Genomic DNA, 8,088 nt, shown 5'->3' on the forward strand with positions numbered 1-8,088 from the left:
AAGGATCGCTTGGGCCTTCAGCATGGCGTGGGGCCTTCTGTTGGCAGCGAGGCGGGAAGTGCAGATGCCTGCACCAGAGCTGAGTTACCCCTGATGCAGCTCCTCCTATTCCCCTTTGAATAAAGCTGACATATCTGGAGCTGGAAGCTTCAGAAGAAAAGAAGGCAATTTCCACCAGCTTGGTCTAGATGACCCTGTAGGATGACTCTCCCCTCTGATACCAAAGTGGTGACCTGAGCAGTGAAGATCATTCACCACCCCTGCTGGTTGTGCAGTAGCTGGACTTGTAGCTGGGTTACTCAGTCAATGGGATACCTCTGAAGTTACAGGAGGAGAAGGCATCTTCTCCCTCGTGCCTTCAGAGTGGCAGTAGGTTTGCCAAATTGTTGCTTCATTTTTCTTCCAGGTGAGTGCAGTTTCCCTTGTGTTACACACAGGCTCATGGCCTATGTTTGGGAGTGTGTGGCCATTAAAGACGCCCAGAAAGGTAGGTAAAGCTTTACACTGTTGACATTTGTTTTGGCAGAGGTTCTTTCAGCCTAAATGAGACCTTTGTTTCAGCTGACAGTCCAGCACAAGGCTTGCCGGTGCTTTACATGCTCGACATTTTTTGTGGCTAAACCCCATTTTACACAGCAGTGATACATCATCAGGAGAATATGGAGCTTTCTTCCTCGACCTTCTACACTTCCTGTTCTCACTTTTATAAGTAATTTCAAATATTGCTACCTGTTATGTTCCATTTATATTCAACATATCTCTCATGCCATTGTTGCCACTCAAACTGGCTACCTATGAAACTGAGAATCAAGATTTTTCTTTTGCAAAGAAAGTGCATTTTAAGCTTAAGTATCTCTCTTATTAATGGAAATTTCAGCATTACCCGCAACATACTGCTCCTCTTTCTGTCTTTACTTACTGTATGGAATACGCAAGTTGCAAGCAACTGCTCAAGAAGGGCTTTTCCTCCAATAAAACTGATCACAATCTGTGACTTCTCTGGACTTCGGGTTAAGTCTTTGATAAACCTGATAAACTCTTTGATAAACTGAGACATAATGATCACCAACCAAGTAAGGGTGTTAGATTCACAGCCTCAGTGGTCCCTATGGCTTTGCTTTCTACCAGTTTTTGAAGCAAACGGTGTCACAGCCGTGGTCATGCCACTTTCTGCCAGGAAGGGCTGAGTTCCCCCTCTCCTCCTCCTCCCTCGTTCCTAGGGCAGAGATGTGAAGAGACTCTCCCTTCAGGCCTGCCTGCCAAGAGCCAGGCTTGTCACCACTCGTTGTCTGCAAGTCTGATACAAATGCCCATTCACCTGAGGGATGAGAGTCTAAAGGCGACAGCTTCATTACCCAAAGACCTTCAACTGACAGGCAAGTCTGTCACTAAATACAGCATTTTATATCCTCTGCCACAGTCATTCATTTTGCCATAAGTGTACCATTAGGCAAGGTATTAAAAATAGACTTAATTTATGTTATAAACAGAAGATTTATTGCTGCACATACTGAGACCTTTATGGAGCAGTGAACAACACAACCATTGTCCCTGCAAAAACAATCTGAAGGGTTGGTGGGTCCCCACAGAGGACCCTGTAGGGAACAGGATCTCCATCATATGTTCTCAAAACAAATTGTTTCCTCAAAGTTTGTTTACATGAAAGAGAAACATCCTCCATGGATGCTCATGTGGACAGGGGAGTGCCCTCCCTCATTCTCCAAGATCCCATGTCCTTTGTCCTCCCTCCAGGAGGCGAGCAGATTTGGTCTGTGTTGTGCCTCTGGAGTCCCAGCTCACGTCTGGCAGACATTCATTTGTTACCAGCTGCTCTTCCCTGCTGGGCTCACACTGGCTAGGAGAGAAAAGCACAAAGCATAAAATCACCACACCGAGGTCTGGCCATAAGAGGACCGAATACAGTTGAGAAAAGTCTAGAAAGACCAGCCTTGAGACGTCTATGGGAAAAAGAGCATCTGGTCTAGAGAAGGACGAGCTAGACCCAGGCAAAACCTCCCAGGTTAAACCTGATTTATCTCACTTAAAGGTATTATATCAAGCGGTTATGGCTTTTTTTAATTTTCTTTGAAGCAGCTGGTGTTTTCCCAAGATAACCCACTCATGGCCAAATCATAAGAGTTATATTTAGTGTTAAACAGAAAGTGATAGGCAATGATATTCCTTTAGAGCATGTTATATTATGACTAAAATACGTCAGTAACAGCTTGCTGAATCAGAAACTAAAATATCCACATATTTTGCTGGAGATCATCAAGAGGGCTGTCACCCAGTATGTGGTTTGCACAGTCACCCCTGAAACAACCTGACCTGTGTGACTATCTACCATGTATAAACCAAACCAGGTTTTGGGCTGGTTTTAAATATTTTTAAACAAAGCTTTATTTTATTTTACATTTTTTGTGTGTGTTTTCTGAGTGCCAAGATCTTCATAGTTCTTCAGAGCAGTAACTTGGCACACCAAATGAACGCAAGTAAAGGGCTCTTCTGCTGAGGTTTCTTTTGCCTGTGCACAGTGCACTTGGGAGTGTTGGTTCATGGTTGTGCTGGGCAAAGACACAAAGAAAAGGGGCAAGCCTGCCTCCCGTGCTGGGCAGGGAAGGGGAAGAGAAGCTGGGGGAATGGCTGAACAGGCACAAGCCTCGTCATGTCGGGTAGATGCAGAAGAACAGAACGGCAATAAGCCTATGCGAGTCATCGAGGTGAGCTAGCTGCTTGGTGTCAACACCGAGCACTAACACAGCCTGAATCCGTCTAGCAGCCATTTACCTGGTAACTGATACTTTGGAGTTCAGATACCAATACTGGAATTTTTAAGCAAGAAAAAGCATATAGTGTTTGATAGTCTTAGAGGAGGCATGAGCTACAGACGACTGAGTGTGCTGCTCACCGTTCTGCTCATCAGTGCTCTGGACTGAAGTAAACTCAGCGGGTACAGAGGTGGCTTCAGTGGAAACCACATCTCACAGCTTTTCCATGATGGTGTGAGGTTCCCCTCTGATACGCAAGGAGCCCTCCTGGGGCAGGCACCCTAGTGCCAGTGTATGCCACTGCCAGTGGAGCAATGCGGTGAACTCTGTGGGTACATGCCTGCCTTCCTGCCTGTGCCATGAGGAGCAAGAGGTGCACTGTGCGCCTGAAAACAAGGACCTTCAAGAGATATTAAAGATCCAGACCGTGCAGACTGTCAGAGGACTTAGCCTCAAAGGCACTGCAGTGGGAGAATCGTGGGGGTGTTATAAACAGGCTGAGTACAGCCCTCTGCTGTGGTAGCAACCACACCATGTGAGGGCCTGCAAATTTCAGCAAGCTTACTCTTAAATGAGCTGGATTTCTGCTCCCACCCTTCTGTTGTAAAAGGCTGCTGTAAAATATGTTAGAAGTCATGCACTCTAGCAAACAAACTCAGGCAAACTGAGCAGCAGGAAAGTCTGTGCATCTCCTATATTTTGCTAGAGTGCAATTTTTAGAAGGAAGGATGACACCTCCAGCATCCTGCCTGCCCAGGGAAATATGTCATTTCCAAGGAGCTACAGGGAGGATCATTGTCACAGAAAATTACCCTCTTGGCTCTGCTCCAAGCCTTTAAGGCTAAGATCTTCATTTACATCAAGGACACTGTAGAAACACACTTGGCTTGCAAGGTAGCAGAATTTGGGAGAAGCGATGGACAGAGTGTTCACTTGTTGACTCTAACAGTAGCAGAGCTGTCTCAGACATCGCTGCTTGGCTGCTTCCTGCTAACTGAAGACAAACCCAGACCTGGATATGCAAGCAGAAGCCAGGAGGTGGGCTGGTGACCTCCCAGATGTGTCTGCTCCAGGACCCTGCTCCACCCGGATTCCCGTGTGTGAGGGTCAGATACAGCTTAGGGCTGATGCGGCAGGAGCCAGCTTTCCAACATACTCCTGTTGTATGACTGTTCTGTTTTGGACAGGCTGTATTCAATGGCACTGCGGGTTTATTCCTAGCAGGAGCAAAAAATAATCGTATGAGTAAGGTGGTCCTTGGCTGTTCAGTCATGTTTGTTTACACGGAAGTGCATACATGTTTATGTCCCCAAAACAACCTGGACTTGAACAGTCTGCAGTTGTGTTGCTCACTCTTTCCAAGGCTGCTTTTCATCTCAGCTCTCCTTGCCCAAATTTTTTGTCTCCAGGAGATCTGTCTCAGGGCAACTCTCTCCATTACTTTTTTCTTAATTTTCCTGGCTTCCAGCCCCTAATATTCTTCAACAGCCAACCTGATTTCACCAGCACTTGCAACCCATTCCATCAGGCCATGTTTTAGTTCCTGATGATTTTTCAGGCCATGTATTTTGTAAGTTCCTACCATTTTTAGCTATCACAGCCTTAGAGGCTTTCCATCTAACATGGAGAAACCGTACACAGATTTTCCAGTGTTTTTAATGACGTCTATGTTATCTATCTAGAGAAGGCTATTTAATTTCAGCTTGAACTGGCCCCTGTTTGAGTAGTAAGATACACTTATAATCACTTTGCATGGATGGTAAGTAGTAAAGGCCAGATCCAACAGGACTCAGGAGAAAGTTTGCAGTGAAAAATTATTGTGAAATAAGCAGAAGCATGTTGAGCTGCATACTAATTATTCTGTACTTCCTCCTCCATTGCTCTTAACATGCTGTGAGTTCAGAGAGGTTTATCCCATTTTGGACCTTCAGGTGCCTAAAACGGTATTCATTGCAACCTGTTCAACTTCCACAGCTCCACCTCAGCCAAGAACTTCCTAATATCAGGACTTGTTTCCATTTCCTTCTGCATTTCATCCTGCCACAAAAACATAAAATGCTACCTCTGAGCATGCTGTGGCAAAGCCCAGCCTTGACGGTGGAGCCCAGCACCTACCCAAGGCTGAGGTGCCTGCGTTTGGGAAACCAGGTCCTCCACGCCCATACCCGCACCAGGGACACCATCTGCTGCGAGCACGCCTCTCGCCCACAGGACAGCTCTGCACGAAGGCATTCCTGCTCCCTCTCCCTGAGCACGCTTCTCTGTGCAGGTGGTGGCAGCTGGGCCTGGGAGAGAAGGAGCCACTGACCAAGTTAGGTGATAGAAGCACTTTGAGACCTAAATTGCCTTCGTAACTCTGGTTTTCTGAATTATCAGAGACTTTTAGCAATGTAGGGTATTACATTACTAATCATATACAAGTATCTACTACAGGCCTGATGCAGGGTAGCATGGATTTGCCAGAAATATGTCCTTCCATGCATTCCTGCATTAACAGATTGCTGAGAGTTCAGTGTATTAGTGATTATGCAGCTATGGGGAAGTGAAGCAGACACTTATTAAACATTTTAAGATGTTTTTCTTACCAGTCAATAAAGTGCTGATTATCACCGTCTTTTCCATAATCAGGAGATTTGTTATTCATTAATTCTCAGCTACCTACTAATACAGGATTTACACTTTACAGAGTTTTTTGGTTGGTTGGTTGTTTTGTGGGGCTTTTTTATTTTGTTTTGTTTTGTGCAGCCAGCCCTTTACAGAGACGTGTGTGTATGTGTGTGCAGTCATTTGATGATTTCTGAAGAGGCAGCTGAAGGTGAGAGCTAGCTGTAGGCCAGGTAAGTGGGAGGCAGGAAAAAATTTCAGTCCAAGCAGCCAGCAGTGACCCGAGGAAAGAGCTCTGCCTACGTCATGAGTAATGCAGCTTGATAGGAGCAGATCTGCAGAGTGAGACAGCTCGTGCTGAAAACCTGGCATCCACGCTCTGTGCCTTTCAGGGGGTTGCTTAAGATGAGTTCTTGACTGGATCAGCGGACCAAACATGCGCCTGTGGTCTGAGCACATCAGACGTGCTTGTGGAGCACACCTTGCAGCTTAATTCATCTGAGAAAAATCTAGGCTCCAAGTCTGCTACACCAAGTGTAGGGGACAACTGGACAATTTGTTTCAAAAGCACGTTCCTCACCTAAAATGCTAATGTATATACGGCAAAAGAATGCTTGAAATACTCAGAGAAGCAAAGTTATCCCTGTATAAGAAGAATGAAGGTACGGGTTCACTATAAATTGCAGCTGATGGAAAAAACAACAATAACAAGCTGTTTGCAGTTTCTTCTTTCTGCATGCCTCTGCTTCTTTCCTGGTAGACCACAAAGGAAGCTTGGGTGCTTAGCTCTGCACTCTGGACTTCACTAAAGAAGCCAGCCATCCAGAAGTAGGATATTGCAATGCAACCTTGCAGTATTTAATAGTAAGCAATTTTGCTTTAAATTAAACATTACTCAGCTCGTATTTCAAACAGGGGAGAGCAACATTTTGCTTTCAGTTACTCTGAATGCATACCAAGGCAAGATTTATTCGATAAATATTCAAATAAACCGTATTCACTGAATTAGTTTTTCTTCCACTCTTTACTTCTGTTTGCTATCAAAAGTTCCATTATGGATTCAGCTCAGTTTTCCCCTGGAGGCTGTAGCCACAATAATATTGCTTGATGCAAATAGGTTGTGGTGACTGAAATTTTTACTCCAGCGAGCATATTGCTTGGAACAGGCTGCTCCCTCCCGCGGTCCAAAAAACTGCGAGGGGATGACTCACACTTGACAACTGCTACTGATCTCATTTCCCTTACTCACACCCCACAGTTTGTGTACGGTTCTATTTTGAATACTGGGATGTGTGAACGTGCCCTCAGTCTTTCTTTTCCAGCCTTGGGAGCAAAGAAGGGATTTTCTTTCTGTTCGCGGGCTGTTGCTCATCTCACGAACGTGGGGTCCATTTACAGCAGCACGATGATAGTTTTAACTTCGGTTTAACCCACAGCAGCTGCATGTGGTATTTTCAGAACTACTTCCTGAGCTTTTCCAAGATAGACGACCAGGTGGAACTGCACCAGGCTGGGTTTTAAGGAGCGACATGCCTGCATTACCCACTCGGAGCCGGCGGCCTCCATGTGTAAGGATCTGCAGGCACACGACGTGCTTCCATCCTGGCATGTAACCAGAGCACTCTTGTGGTCTTCCCCTCTTAAAATCAGCCACAAAGGTTTCATGCTGCAGTAATCCTCCTCGGGTCATGTCTACTGTAGTGGTTCTCCTGTTGCCCTTCCCTCACGGCCTTTGCGCTGCAGGTGACCTGCTGCCGGCTTGCCCTGCCTGCAGTCCTGCTGGGCTCTGTGCAGACAGACGTCAATACAAACCCTGACACGGGCACACAGGCATGCTCCTGCCTCAGGAACCAGCACACCGGGCCTCGTCTTCCCTCTTGCCCCGTGCTTCTGCGTTGTGTTTCCTCCCGGAGCCACTCGGAGGCCTCAGAAAAGGAGGTGACCTGGGGAGCTGCGTGACCCCGGCTACGGCAGCAGGCGGTTTTGAGAGAAGTACTGAAGAGACCAGTCAAGCAGTAACCCAAAGCTACAAAGATGACTTGGAAACCTGAAGAGAAAATTACTTATTGCATAGCCCATATTCTGGGATGGACTGGGTTTATTGACGTGAGTCACACACACACGATATTCACTTCAAGCCTTCCATTTAGTAGCGAGCATATACTTTTCAGTCTCTGCTGTCATCCCATAGCTAAGCAGTCATTTTCTATTGAAATTTAAATAAAATCTTTAGCAAAAGCTTTCATCATGCAGGTTAAGGGAAGGTAAACAGGTTTGCTCGGAATAAGGCACAGTTAGCTGGTGCTCCTTATCCTAGTTTTTTTGCCATGCTAGCAAAGTCAGGCCTGTTTCATTAGGGAGGAAGCAATGACAATTTGTGCTTTTTCCAGGCACGCTGCATTAATATTGTAAAATCCACAACAGCACTACCTAGGCCTTGGTGCACAACACAGGCCAAACCACTTGATGAGAATATCTTTTTGCAAAAGCTCTGTGCATACACCAGGCCTCACCGCGTTGCCAATTCGATAGTGCAGACACACTCCAGGGCCCAGCAACTTATTTTTCTATTGCTGCAGCAGCCACTGTGCCCAGTGCCAATATAACAACATATTTCCCCCTCACCTGATCCTTTGCAACACTGTCATGAGCCCAACACCTGGCAGACAAGCTGTGAAGTATTTTATAAAAGGGCCAGTGTGGCACATCAGAAGGG

Source organism: Anser cygnoides, chromosome 2, assembly GCF_040182565.1.
Source record: "Anser cygnoides isolate HZ-2024a breed goose chromosome 2, Taihu_goose_T2T_genome, whole genome shotgun sequence".
Taxonomy (NCBI): Eukaryota; Metazoa; Chordata; class Aves; order Anseriformes; family Anatidae; genus Anser; species Anser cygnoides.